This window comes from Meleagris gallopavo, chromosome 5 (genome assembly GCF_000146605.3).
Source record: "Meleagris gallopavo isolate NT-WF06-2002-E0010 breed Aviagen turkey brand Nicholas breeding stock chromosome 5, Turkey_5.1, whole genome shotgun sequence".
Classification (NCBI taxonomy): Eukaryota; Metazoa; Chordata; class Aves; order Galliformes; family Phasianidae; genus Meleagris; species Meleagris gallopavo.
The window spans coordinates 34,316,147-34,331,237 of NC_015015.2; the positions used below are offsets into that span (position 1 = coordinate 34,316,147).

The following is a 15,091-nucleotide window of genomic DNA, read 5'->3' on the forward strand; positions in this document are numbered from 1 at the left end:
TAAAGCTCTATCTGTGATGCAGTAAGATTCCACCCTGGCATTCCAATTTCTCTAAATGAAAAGCTCTAGATATAGTGGTTTCTAATGTCTTGGAAATGTCTTCCAGTCTTTAAACTAAATTTATTCACAACCAATTTAAATCATTTAAACCTACCTCTTCTTTGAGCCAACACTGTCTGTTAAATAAAATTGTGTTCCCTATCCTATAATAATATTTCTTCTCAGCTTTTGTTTAAATTGGCCAAGCAAGCTTGTAGATCATCTGGAGATGCTTTCTATTATCCTTGTATCCTCATTCTACATCTGATTTGAAGAAGCTCTTTTCTGGAACACTGTTTTCTTGAAAACTAAACAAAGTATTAAAGATGATGTCTTACCACTGCCTTCTGAGCATTACCTGGCACTAATTTGTCCCCAGTGTCAAATGTAGCTCTATATCCTGAGACAGACAGGAAATAAAACATGTATGTTATTAATGTCTGTATTTAATTTCCAGCTATTATTTCTTCTTAGTGCAGCACCACAAGGTCTCTCTCTTGCTTATTTGTGTCTAATTAATGACTTTAAAGTTAATATTAGCCCCTAAGAATATGATGTTAGTTTTTCTTACTAAGGTAGGTCACTTCTACTTTTCCGATCCTCCAATTCTTCCTGCACTGTATGATTATCTTTCTCTAGAACAGCCTTCTAGTACTACCTTCATAAATTTTACTGGTGTGAAATTGTACTAAAGGCAATTAAAAAAAAAACAAATATTAAAAAACTTCCTCACAACTGATCTTTAAAACGCTATAGTAGCTGCTTTTCAATCCCCTAACTCTCTTGTCATTATTGTCCACTAGTATCTGCCAGTAGTAGGTGGCAGGCATACCTACTAGTATTTCATTGATTAAGTTTCCCACCCCTTTAGATAACTATTGGCGTAATTCTTCTTTTCTATCCTTAAATTAGCACTTTGTGGTACTAGAAGAAAAGTTTTAATCAAATTCTTACCTACCAAGTTTAGCAACAAAATACAAACAATGAAAGCCATTGGATTATTTCTGCAAATCTACCATCTGTAAGGATATTCCTCACTTGAAAGTTCACCTGAAAAGCAAGAATAGCATGTAAGTTATTTAAAAACAAAACTAACAACTTGGAATAGCATTTCCATTGTTCTTATTATGCCCTAGTTATGAATTAATTCTAGATATATTTTGAAATGTTTAATATCATAAGTCTGTCTTAATAGAAAAGGCAGAGATAAGTATTTTAGAAAACGATGTGACTGGAGAGTACTGATCAGCACATGCTTTTTTAATAATAATATTTTAATGACTTTTTAACAATAATGTCAGAACTAATACTTGTAGAGATAATTTGTATTTCTATGCTTTCAGGCTTTTTCAGACTTTTTTTTTAGATTTCATAATCAGTTTGTAATTTTATCTGTTTTATCTCTTTATTTATTGTTTATTCATACATTTTTTTCAATGATCAAAGCTATATGGTTTGAAGGTTCTGTTCTTTACCTTATCTTCCTATTGAAAGAACACTGGGAAAATTTTAAAAAGATATTTCTAGAAGAACGGATGAAATATTTCTGCATTAACAACTAAGCAGGTAAAGCAGTTCAATAGGAAACTGTTTCAGATTAGATCATTATTTATGATCCTGCCAGAAGCAAAAATTTGACTTCTGACAGACAACTGTCTACGTTTTTAACTCTTGTAGACATAGCAATTAAGGAGAAAACATTTCAATATCATCTAGAAATGACAGGGATTGGGAAATGCCCCAGTTGTGGGGTGTTATTTTGTTGTTCTTATTTCTTTTTAAAAGCAGTGACTATCCTCTCATTTTAACTAGTTATTACTTAATAATAATTTTCAAATGTAAAACAATTTTATAATACTTGGAAACATGATTGCCTGATGGACTTGAGTAGTAGGCTGATCAAAACCAGACAGTATATTTTAAACAACAAAACTTGAAAAAATATTTCTAAAACTATAAGAGTCAGAACTATAGTTGAAAAATTCATCAAAGGCTTAACTGTAAATTGACTCAAACTTGTGGTAATGAAATGTTGGAACAATGATATAAAATTTCTTCATTCTGAGTTTAAGTCTTTGATAGAGCACAGATCAAGTAATAAGAAGGTAAATTTAAAAGAAAAACACAACACACCACCAACAGCAACAAGCAAGAAAACACAAACAGCAAAAAACCATACCACGTAATTGAAACTTTATAGAACTTTTCAAAGCAGTATTACACAAATCGTTCCTCTTACCATTCCCCCCAAATAGAAATTTATTTACTTTCATTAAGCATTCCCTGAATTTATTTCCTGGCATGTACATATGTTGCTATTGTTAGTTACATTCATGTTAGTGTACATCATCTGTCACTTTCATTAAGTCTATCAAACACATAAAAGTTGATTGGTTTTAAGGCAGGACACATTTCTAGTTGTGTTTTCTATCAGTGCTGTCCATTTCCTGTTTTATTTTCCACCCAAAAAGTACCCAAGTAAGAGCTTTATGCACTTTCTTTTTGCATGAGACAGAGTTTGTAGAGCAAAAGGAAATCCAGATTCTATGTATGTCTCACCAGGGAAGAAAGCTTTTAAAGATTTCATTGTGAGATAAGGACTTGTGTCCAAATGGGCTTTATAGCTGAAGGAATATCAGCTCCCAGTAGTCTACAGGTTTATTCAACCAGGGCGTTTGTCTCCTCATGACTGAGAGAGTGATTGACTGTACCAGACTTCCCCCTGGAATCAATTCGTGTTATTGTGTGCCATTATAGCATGAATGTGAGGGTCTGCAGAAGAAGCTAATTATGGTACTTAAGTGTGTCTTAGAATCATAATTTTCTTTCATCTTAATTTTCTGTACAGTGACTTTTAAGCTCTGTTTTTTTATAATATTCTGACTGGTTGTAGGACTAAGAAAATCAGAGGCTTTTACTAAGACATCAGCCATTGTCATCTTAGAATCATTACATATCCACTGAGAAATGAATACAGAAAAAAGGTTGCAATGAAAATATATTTTCTATTGTTGCCAAAACTTCAGTAATGAAGTAATTTCAGTCGATGCCAAAAAAATATTTAAGTATGGGTTGTATACTGAACTAATGACTGGAGATAAGCCTGTAAATATTGCAGGTTGATTGTACAAAAATAGTCACAGAATATTGTCTTAAAAGTAACTGAAACAAATTATGTAGCTTTTCAATTAAAAGGTAGCTATGATGAATAGTTCAAATTATTATGCCATTTTAGTATTTTAGGCTGAAAAAAAAATTGCAATCCAAAGTCTGAACGTGAAACAATTGCCATTGCCATATTTCATTAAAATATTTTAGAATTTTTGAAATGGAAAAAAAAAAAATCTTATAAATGAATTAATTAATCCATTTGCTAACAGTACATCTCAACATCTCAAAGAAGGATTTTCAATCAAGTAATACTTTCTGCTACCAATTGCACATATCAGCCTCTCATAGTTTAACTACTAAATATTTTTGTGAGAGCATAAGCCTTTGCATCCTTTGTGTATCTTCTCTTCTTTCCCCAATCCTGCTGAAGCAATTCCTGTAAAACAAAAGGCATTTATTTTGATATGAAATGATTTGCCCTTCCAACACACCTGAGCTCAAGGTATCATCGCAAAGGCCATATGATTTTGTTTGTATTGATCTAATTAATTGAAAATAAAGACCATACAGTCATTTATCATAAGAAATAAAAATATAAAAACAGTAGTGTTTTACTTTTTTTCTTCAGATTAAAGGATTATGAAATTAAATGTTAATAAATCTTCTGTAAATCAAGCAGCAAAAGAAAATTATATTAAATCTGCCAAATCAGGAATGACACCATAAAACTGAAGAAAACTATATTTTTACCTGTTTTTCAAAATGGAGGTTGCAATTTGGATTTTCTTAAAAATTCCAGCTTGAATGAATGCTAGATTTTGGATTTTCAAAAGTAAGAATGATACATAAAAAATAGGACAAAAATCCCTGTAGGCATAGAAAGGACAGGTTGAATAAGATTAACCTATCTTTCTAATCAAATTTGTAACTTAAAATGTAAAAATTTAGGAAAAAATATAAATTCCTAATACTGTCTCTGAAGCTCAGTTTGGCATAATGCCATATCAGAAATATTCAAAAAGTATAGATATCAGCATAAGGATTGCTAGTTTGTGGAGGTTTTAAGAAACTAAACTGTGAGAAAGCAAAAAGGAACTACTTAACAAGAGAGATTTTGAGAAACCTCTCAAGAACTGGGAAGAAAAAAGAAAGTACTAGTGACACAAAAATTAAGAGAAAGGAGCAGTCAAGGCCGAATAATTTTGAGGACTGGAGTAAGAGAAATGAAATGAAATTACATAGAAGAAAGTGAAAAATGATGCACCTGGGGACTAGTAGTGCTAAATTCTCTTAAAGCAAGGAATTTCACCTGATAGAAATGACTGCAAAAGAGAAATTTATCTTAGGGAGCCTAAAAGGCATCACTATGATGTAATGTGAGAAAGTCAAGTGTAAACCTAAGTCTAGAGTGCTATTTCCAGTAGAAACTGCATGATACCCTTACAGCTATAGCAGGGAATGATTTCTATGAAGCTATGTGAAATACAGGATACCAATGCCTCATACTAGTGGCATACTCCAGCCAAGGGTATTTTTGCCAGAGTAGTGTACTTCTTACTCCAGGGCTTTCTTCTGCCTCCAGAGCATTGTTAGCAAGTTTAGTGGCAGCATACATGTTCTTTGTGTTCAGCACAGGTGGGAAGTAAGATTCAGAAAGGTTTTGCTGTGTATTACATTGTTCTGGTGTGGATGTTCCCCCCTGTTCCCAAAGTGGATCTGCTCCTGTTCAGTTGAAGTTACCTGTGCTGACAAAATGGGAATTCAGTGTGAAAGATATGGAGAAAGATCCTGAGAATCATGTGGAGAATGGCTTATTTGGTAGTAGAATCTGAAAATTTAGAGAAATATGAATGAAAGTTAAGAGATGTAGCTAGCAAAAAGAAGGCTAGAAGATTATCTGGTTGTTCTCCATGAGGAGCTTAAAATGCTAGGGGATCAGGGAAAACTTCTTACAAGTACATGATCATCCAACTTAAGAGTTTGATATGAACTGGCCACAAATAAATTCAGGCTGGAAATTTAGAAGACATCCACCTGCTTTCCATCCGCTGCAAAGGGGGCAAAGCATTAAGTACTTTCCTGAAGTTAATCAATATGCTTATGAAAAGATATATGATGATCTGAGCAAATACATTAACTCAATGAACAAGGTCCTTCTTACTTTTTGTCCCTTGATTTCTAAGATGTTTAAGAAAGTGGAAAAAAAATTGTTTGCCACTTATGAGATTATTTCAAATATTTTTTTGTGCATAAGACAGATCAAGTCCCCATTGCACTCATCATAAATTCCCCTCTTTCTGTACAAGTGAAGTGCATGACAGTTTCTAGAAACGGTGTCTCTCTGTGCTTTTTAGTATATGGCAGCTGTGTGGCATGAATTAATGTAATCTATAGGCAGAGCCAGTAGAGAGCCACCAGTCACATGCTGTGCTGAGCTCAAGGCTGGACTCACACCCCAAAGCCAGAGAAAGAAAACTTGTCTTCGATGCTTAATTCATGAGACATACTAGCTTTCAGTTATATAGTGTAAAAGAACCTCAACTTCAGTTTAAATAGCAGATGCTGATGGTGTAGGAGAGAAGAATTATGATATGGTAGCTCAGATACAGCCACAGCATCCCTCAGCCAGGGTGGTAAAATATCTACAAACACAGTATATACAGAAAGAAAGATTACAAATTTTTTTTAAACTTATGTTTGTCAGTCTGCGTTTTAAAAGTTTGGCAAATGTGGAATATTTTAAGTGAGAGAATATATAAGTGATCAATACAACAACAGCAACACCTTGATTATTTTAATGGTACCTGTAATTTTATTGCTACTTCCTCTGTTGTTACATATTTCTTTTACTTTTAGCTACCTGTATATTTATACTAATGAAGGAGACTACACACTGTTCATTGCTCTTATGTTCCTGAGATATTTAACTTTCTGTGCAGGTACTGACTGTCAATCAAGGCTAATCAAACTGGCACAGTTAACATAATACATCATAAAATTTCACAGTAATGTCAACCTTTAATTCTGTCAATCTGGTTAAAGGAAACGAGATAAAAACAGTATTGTCATTTTGTAATAACACAGGGAAATGGAGTTTTCGAATAATATTTTTGCTCTGTCCTATAAATATGTTATGTACATGTTTCTAGAGCAGCAGTGATTTCCTTTAGGATTGGTCAAATGCTCTGAGTTTTTAATAGTAATTTTTCATTTTTCCAACGATTAGGGATTTTCTTTGTATCTTCAGAAAGAATGAGGTATTTCAGTTATCCCTGTACTGTGGCACTGGAGGTGTACAGGAGGAAAGTAGAAGTGGAGGCATGAGTTTTTTCTGTCTTCCTTGTGCCACAGCAACTAAGTTTCTTATGATGGCACTGGCCAGGGCTGGCTGGCCATCTGGGAAAGAGGGCTCCCAGCTTTACTGTAAGCTGCATCTACATCACTTGCCTGCTTAACTATAGAGGAAGAAACAAACCAAATCAAAACAAATATAGAATCATAGAATCACAGAATGGTATGAGTTGAAAAGAACCTTAAAGAGCATCTAGTTTCAACCCCCCTGCCATGGGCAGGGTTGCCAACCACTAGACCAGGCTGCCCAGAGCCACATACAGCCTTGACGTGAATCTCTCCAGGGATGGGGCTACCAGAACCTCTCTACGTAACCTGCTCCAGTGTGTCACCGCCCTCTGTGTGAAAAGCTTCCCCCTAATATCTAACTTAAATCTCCCCTGTCTTAGTTTAAAACCATTCCCCTTTACCCTATCACTATCAACACATGTAAACAGTCATACCCTCTCCTGTTTATATGCTCCCTTCAAGTACTGGAAGGCCACAATGAAGTCTCCTTGGAGCCTTCTCTTCTCCAAGCTAAACAAGTGCAGATCCCTCAACCTTTCTACACATGAGATGTGCTCCAGCCCTCTGATCATCTTAGTAGCCCTCCTCTTGACTTCTTCCAAGAGCTCTGCATCTTTCTTGTGCTGGGGCCCCCAGGACTGGATGCAGTACTCCAGATGGGGCTTCACAAGAGCTAAGTAGAGGGGGACAATCACCTCCTTCTCCCTGCTGACCACTCCTTTTTTTAATGCAGCCCAGGATATAGCAGTATTCCAGTATACAGATGTGGAACAGAAAATTGCAGCATAATTATTCATATGTCTTGACACAAACATAGGCAGAAAATATAAGGCTTCAAAATCCAATGTCTTTCCACTTAAGAGATTATGATTTGCAGACCTTTCCAATCATTTTGTAGGCACGCAAGCCCTTACCTGACAAGGTTAAGTCTATTGATAATAGTTTTCATAGCTATCTTTGACAAAGACCTTAGAAATAATTGAGTACAACTCAGTTGTCTGCAAGATATACCCACTTACTGTTATTAAAGTGTATCAAAGTTATCCCACCTTGGGATAACATAAAGCCCAAGTTATTTATTAAAATGAAGAAGATTTCTCATGAAGTAAAACATTAATTTATCCAAATAGGTGTTAAAGAAGTCTGTGAGGGCAAAGTTTGTTGAAGAATGTTTATGCTGTATCCTTCTGTGATTATCTGTCTGAAGTAATTGATCAGAGGATGTTTCATGTGCTGAGAAAGGAACATCTTTGGAAGTACCAGGCAGATTTGTCTCTCATTATACAATATATGGCATTTGTATAAATAATCACATAGGTTAGGTGGTGTTTGTCAGGTGATGGCATGTACGTTTGTAAAGCAGGGAAAGTTTAAAGGGAAGTTTATATAAGATGGATGTTTAACAATCAGGAATCTTAGGTCATGGGTGCAGAAGCTAGAAAAGGAAGGATGATAAATGAACCTGAGAGATCTATAAATGAAACATGGTTAGTTCTTGATGCTGAAAGTAATAAAGACAACGAAGGCTGGGAAAATAAACTGAGAATATGGTCTTCAGAAAAGGCAGTATTAACAATCAAATGACAATTAAAAAAAATAGAAGGTAAAAGCGGAAGCAAGAGATTGTATAAGTACTAATTATCATGCCTGGGTGCACCATCCATGGGATTACAGAAGAATAAATAGTGATTGCAGTAGCAGAAGAGAATCATGGACGTTGCATTCACTTCAGGTTAGCATGTAAAAATCCATCATTCTGTAGCAAAGCAGCACAGAGAAACTAAGACAATAACTTCTCATGGCAGATAGAACTAATTTAAATAAATCAGACAAAGGATGCAGACTGATACAGTACTATGAAGGTGAAGATTACAAATTATATCTGGAGAAAGAAGGCAGTAGAATTTCAGGCTTACTTTAGTTGAAAGCATAAATGGATTTGTTAGATAGCATTATCCAGGGAACAGAATGCTTTGGAAAATAATAGCTAAGTTCAGTGTTTAACCAGGAAATTTAACAGAGTGGTTTTGCAAGAAGGGGTTGCCTCTGAATACAGAATAAGCGCTTAGAAGTGAATATGCCATTGATGCAGACATGAAAGCAGTGAGAGAGTGCTGTCCAGCCCCATAGACTCTCCTTGATATAGTGCCCAGTGGCAGTAGAAGATGTACTAGGCTCATATGCACTAGCCGCATATGATTGTCACTCCCTGTCCCTATAAGCCCAACAGCCAGAAGGGAAAGAATCACTTTCTCTTCCCAATATAGAATGTGGTAAAATGAGTCAAGAAGGGAATGCTGTTGCACAAGTGTGCAAGCTATTCCCAATTTGAGATCCCACTGTTGTATGGACTGTCTTGTAGGAGGGTTTGCTTTGCACACATGACATTCTCCCTCAACCAAGACACATAAGCATTGCTTTAAATGGGTAGCTAATGGCCGCACAGAAAAGTCTGTTCAGACACAGAGTGAATACTGTAAAGATTAGCATAGCTTTGCCTATTCCAATAAATTGTCTGACTCAAAGTTAAACGAGAGCTGTTTTCTATGAGTCTTTACTGCTCTCATGACAGTTTTGGGAGTTGAATTCTTTAAATATGGCAAAAAAAATGGAAAGAAATATTGGAGTTAACCTGCCTCAATCAAGCCTTTCCATCTGATAAGCTCAAAAACTGACCTGGTAGAATAAAGCCCTTTGCCAGATCCCAAAGCACATCAAGGCTGAGCAGACAAAGCGCTAGAACAGGTCAATCCAGTGATTTATGCAGTGTGTCTCAAAGTAGAAAATATTTATAAATCACTTGCTTTCTCAGAAAGGATATAGGGATAACAGTAAAATCACTCTTAAAATGTGGGAAGAGAATTTGCATGCAAACATGAACATGCTGAAAAGAAGAATGTTCTCAAATCAAACCATGTTCTCAAAGCATTCAGAAAACAAGACAAATCATGGAGTACTTATATAAGGAGTCTTTCTGTAAAGCAAAAAAACTATATCATTAGGACACCAGGTGATTAGAAAAGAAAAATTGTTTACTTGCAGCTGTAGACGATGGCTTTAAGTAAAGCGTACAATCTAAGTTACTGCTGATGTGATAATGCTGACTGGTAGAGAGTCATGTGTAAGTCATTCAGAGAGTAGAAGATGTTTAGTGCAATCTCTCTCCAGCTTCCAATCTGTTCCTGCAGGAGAAATGACAAACACTAGGACCCAAACTTTGAGAAAAAAACACGTCAAGAATGTACAAGTGAGCACAGAACAACAGGAATTTACCTATTTGGTAGTTTTGAACATGTGTTGAAATTGCTAAGCTTTGGTGGGAACCAAATGGTAGGTGTGTTTGAATTAAAGGAAGAAAGAAGCCATAAACACCTCTGGGGAAGAATGAGAAGGCAGAAGAATTTACACAGCCAGAAATAACTGTAATAAGAATGGAGCATCAATCACAAACAGCTTCAATTATTTTGTCACTGAGTGGAATAAGAAGATACAAAGGAGTAGAAAGATGACACATTTCTTAAGCATGACTAGAATGTTTTTAGACATTAGATCAACATGAAATATTGAGTGTCTATTTTAAAGCAGAATCAAATCTGTTTCAAGGAATTATGCATTAAAAATGCTTAATGTTAGTGTTATGACCATAATGAATTCCAACTCCTATCTCTCATTAAGGGAGAATTTATATTTTAATAAATTAATTAGTTGTTGTGGTTATAGTATTAATTTTAATAATTGCAGCTCTGATTCTGTGAGCTTCTTCATGCTGCTGGGTCTCTGTGACTGAAATAAGTTCCATCATTATTCAGATGCCTTGTACAAAATCCATTGTATAGGTAGTGTACCTGCATGGAAACTGCATAATCAATAAAACACAGCAAAAACCACCATAGCATTATTGTGGTTTTCTCAAGTAGCCTCCAAAATACAACAGAAGCAGACAGATCCCTCTTGTTCCCTTCATGGTCTAAGCTCTTTGGCACTGTTCTTCTGTTCCTCTCCTCACAAGAAACCTAAATAGACATACATGTTTCATTGGCCCTGATGCAGGAATAGTTGTGTATTTAGATATTTAGATAGCTGTTAGAGATTTTCAAATGTTCACTGTATTTACTTTTATAGTTGTCTGACCATTCTTGAATGAAGTGGTAAGCAGCTGGGTGGTGGCTAAATTAGGAATGAAAAATGTCTGAGTTTCCAGAGAAAAGTTAAAAGGCAAGTAGGGAAAAGATAGACATTTAATGACCAAATATATTAACTGACCTTTGCTACTGGATTGGAACATATTTAAAACTCAGTGTAAGTTTGTGGACTTCTAAACTAGCAGATTCTGTACTGGAACATTTTTCCCTAAGAGAAATAAAACCATCTTAGACATATAGAAATAAGAAATGGCAACCTAAACATTGTCAGTCCTAAATCATAAATAAAAAAATGTTGGTTATTGACCTAATATAAAATCAAAATCTAAGAAAGTTCTGTAAATCAGGATGAATAGATCAAGTTTTCTTTTCAGAACACTCAAATTCTATCCTCAGTACACTCTGATGCCGATGTATCAAACATTACAATTGTTAATTGTAATTGGTGGTCAGTGGCTCAATGTCTGATCAAGATTGGTGACAAATTGTGTCTCCCAGGAGTTGGTGCTGGGGCTGATACTCTTTATTATCTTCAGCAATGACATCGACAGTGGGGCTGAGTGCACCCCAAAGCTTGGGGTGGAGTCAACACACCAAAGGGATGGGATGCCATCCAGAGGGATCTAGATAGACTTGAGTAGTAGGCACGGGTGAATCTCCTGAGGTTCAACAAATCCAAGTGCAAGGTCTTGCAGCTGGGTTGAGGCAACCCCCTACCCAATACAAACTGGGAGATGAAAGGATTGAGCACAGCCATACCAAGAAAGACATGGGGGTACTGGTTGATGGCAAGCTGGACATGAGCCAGTAGTGTGCTGTCACAGCTCAGAAAGCCAACTGTATCCTGGGCTGCATCAACAGATGTGTGGCCAGCAGATTGAGGGAGGTGATCCTGCCCCTCTATGCTGGTGAGGACTTACCTGGAGTACTGAGTCCAGATGTGGAGTCCTCAGTACAGGAAAGACATAGACCTGTTCGAGTGCATCCAGAGGAGGGTCACAAACATGGTCCAAGGGATGAAACACCTTTCCTATGAGGGCAGGCTGAGAGAGCTGAGACTCTTCGGCCTGGAGAAGAGAAGGCTGTGAGGTGTGACATGATAGTGGCCTTTTACTATCTAAAGGGAAGCTACCGGAAAGAAGGGGACAGACTCTTTAGTAGGGTCTGTGTGACAGAAAAAGGGGGAATGGTTTCAAGCTTGAAGAGGGTTAGATATAAGGAACAAGTCTTTTACAGTGAGAGTTGTGAGGCAATGGAACAGATTACCTAGTGATGTGATGCCCTACCTCTGTAGACTTTCAAGGTAAGACTGTCTCAGGCTCTGGGCAACCTGATCTAGCTGTGGTGTCCCTGTCCATTGCAGGGGAGTTAGACTAGATGGCCTTCAGAGGTCCCTTCCAACTCTAAGGATTCTATAATTCCAGTGAATGAAGTGTTAGTGATAATGTTCTTAATTGCAGCAGAGGAATCTGTGTCTTTCCATTTATATCCTGCCCATAACATACATCCAGAATTTATTTTTTTCAAGCATTCTAAGATATGACTAATAGGAAACCAGTCCATTCTTGCCATCAGTTACTTAGGTGAGGGCCAGAAATGCATGCTATTTGCCAGTATAAAGGCACTGTATCTTAAAGCCCAAAGTTGTCATGAACTATGTTACAACAGAGTTGGAAAATCTGTTTTCTGGAAAAATGCAGAATAGCTCTGGAAAGTTCTGAAATGATGTTCTTCACAGATATTCTTGTTTTATGAATTAAAAGTTAATCTGGTAATTTTCAGATAATTTTAAGTGCTTTCCTGTTTTTTTTTTTTTATTATTATTTCTTCAGAGGTTTGCGTTGAACTGATATTAAGATTTTACAGTTTAAAGGGTATGCTATGCAGACTCTATAAAATCTTTTAAAGCTCTCTAAGAAACTAATACATTTTTAAAACAGCATTTCTTTTAAAAGTGTCATATAAATAATATGTGAAAAAATGATATATGAGTTTTATTAGATCTCACTTGTGAGATGGCTTGCTTTCCCATTTGTGTGTATCTATCCTAGCTTCTGCCAATAATACCTAATATGCCAGAATTTATACTATCGCATACCGCATCTGCAGACTTGCACCATTATTCTCATAAGTCTCTCTTACCAAATGAAATGAATAGTAATTTATTTATTTGAAATGAGTTGTGGTGAAGTATGTGCATTATAGAAAAGTAAAACTATCTCAATTACCAAGTCCTTGTTGTAAGCAGTTCTGATCTTTCCTGTTAGAAAATGGGAGCACAGAATGACCAGTAATTGGAAGACAAACAAACAAACAACAAAACCTTAGATATTATTGCAAGTAGACTTTGAAGTGCAAAAATAATTTCCATAGGGGGTGAATATGAATATTTTGGGGAAATGCTTGAAGTATTACAATATTCTGATATCTCCTTATATATCAAGCACTTAGCATTTCAATGTAAGTAGCTCATAGCATGCTTCTCTCAAGAGTTTCAAAATTGTCTCAGGTACAGTAGCCAATTGTACAGAGGATATAAACTACAATATATATAAACGTAGTGTTTTACCCTCAACAGCTAGATGCTGCTGACTGAACATGAGCAATTTGCAAATTGCCACCTCATGGGTTATAATGAGTTTATATTTTCAGAATATCCTTTTCAATAATCACCACTGGAGAGTTCTTTTTATATGAAAATTCTACACTTCATAAAACAACATGTCAGCTTAAAAAAAAGTCTGGCCAAAGGTGAACTTTAGAGATAGAAGAGCTGATTGAAGAGTAGCTGTTGCTTTCTTTGAGAGAATTGTGTAGTTGATCCTTTATAGGTATTTCCTAAACCAAGGAAATGTCTTTCTTTTGTTCCAAAACATGCTACATCTACAGTATTTTCTTTTTTAAGTATTGTCTTTTGAACTCAGTGGTGACTTTTCCACTGTATTCTTTATGCAATAGCTCAACTAAAAGGAACATTTGTGCGAAGATTATAACAATTTAATCAGGAGTCTAGCAGCTATCATAATTGTGGAAGTTTAGATAAGCATTGGTCTTTACATGTACCCATTGAAATGGGTAAATCAACCTCCCTTGAGTTTGCTGCAGAATTTTGTTAATATTATCTTACATTAAAAATAAACATCGTAAAAAACAATGCAAAAAGTCATGGGAGCATGTGCAGAATATAGATTGTAAATTGGTGAGATTTCAGGTAGCCAGGAAGGCCAGCAGTACTCTGAAGTGCATCTAGCACAATGCCAGATTGCTAGCTGTGCAAGGGAAACGAATATCCTGTTCTGCCCGACGCTAGTGCGGCCTCATCTCACATACTGTGTGCACTTTTGGGTGCCACAGTACAAAGAGGACATAAAACAATTAGTGTCCAAAGGAGGGATATAAAAATGGTGAAGGGTCTACAGGGGAAGATGTATGAGGAGCAGCTGAGGTCCCTTGGTTTGTTCATCCCAGAGCACAGGAGGCTGAGGGGAGGCTTCATGTCAGCTGCAGCTCCTCCCAAGGGGAGAGAGAGGCAGCACTGAGCTCTGCTCTCTGGTGATGCAACAGGGCCTGAGAGAAACGCATAGAGCTGCATCAGGGGAGGATATCAGGAAAAGGCTCTTCACCAGAGGGTTGCTGTGCACTGGAACAGGCTCCCCAGGACAGTGATCACGGCACCAAGCTGATAGAGTTCAAGAAGTGTCTGGATAATGTACTCAGACATATGGTTTGATTTTGGGGTGGTCCTGTGTAGAACCAGGTGTTGGACTCAGTGTTCGTTATGGATTCCTTCCAGTTTTAATTATTCTATGATTCTACAGTTCCTGAAGTCTGAGCCTGCTCTCTGTGCACAGAAACAATCTGAGAGCCTACTTGCAGAAAGTAGTACCCATCTGCATGATGCTACAGGACTGAAGATGTCTTTTAGGAACTGAAAAATTTTATAATTTGCTGTTAAACTGGAAAAAAAGAAGTATCTTTGCAGTTCTCTATCAAAACACTGAGGTATTATCAGGATCAGAGCCGTATCTGCTTCAGTTTTAATATTCACATTCTGAATGGGAGTTGGACAAGGTCACTACATGTATGAGTTGCTTTAAAAGGAAGTCACACCAGTGTAAGAGATAATATCCTGAAGTTTAGTGTCTGTCTGATCATCATGAAGCAGAATGTTAGCAGACGCAGATTTCACAAAAGGGCTTTATGAAAACAAAAGATCCAATTTTAATGGTTTGTGATCAGTGAAACTGTGCTGTGTGCTCTGTATTACCAAGCTTTTTCTCAAAACAAACAACAAAAAAAACATCAACAACAACAGGAAATAGAGGAACTCAATTGCAAGTAAGACAACAGAACTGGTTTAGTGAATCTAATGACTTTTCAATGTACTTGGCAAGAAAAGCTCCTGTGATTTTATTGAGCTTTTCTGCAGCCTCTAGATA

General features: G+C 36.4%; 1 protein-coding gene across 1 annotated transcript in view; it reads left to right on the plus strand.

The window, feature by feature from the left end:
* Positions 1 to 15,091, plus strand: part of NPAS3 (neuronal PAS domain protein 3) — a 552,805-nt gene that overhangs the window by 176,495 nt on the left and 361,219 nt on the right. The window lies entirely within an intron of this gene.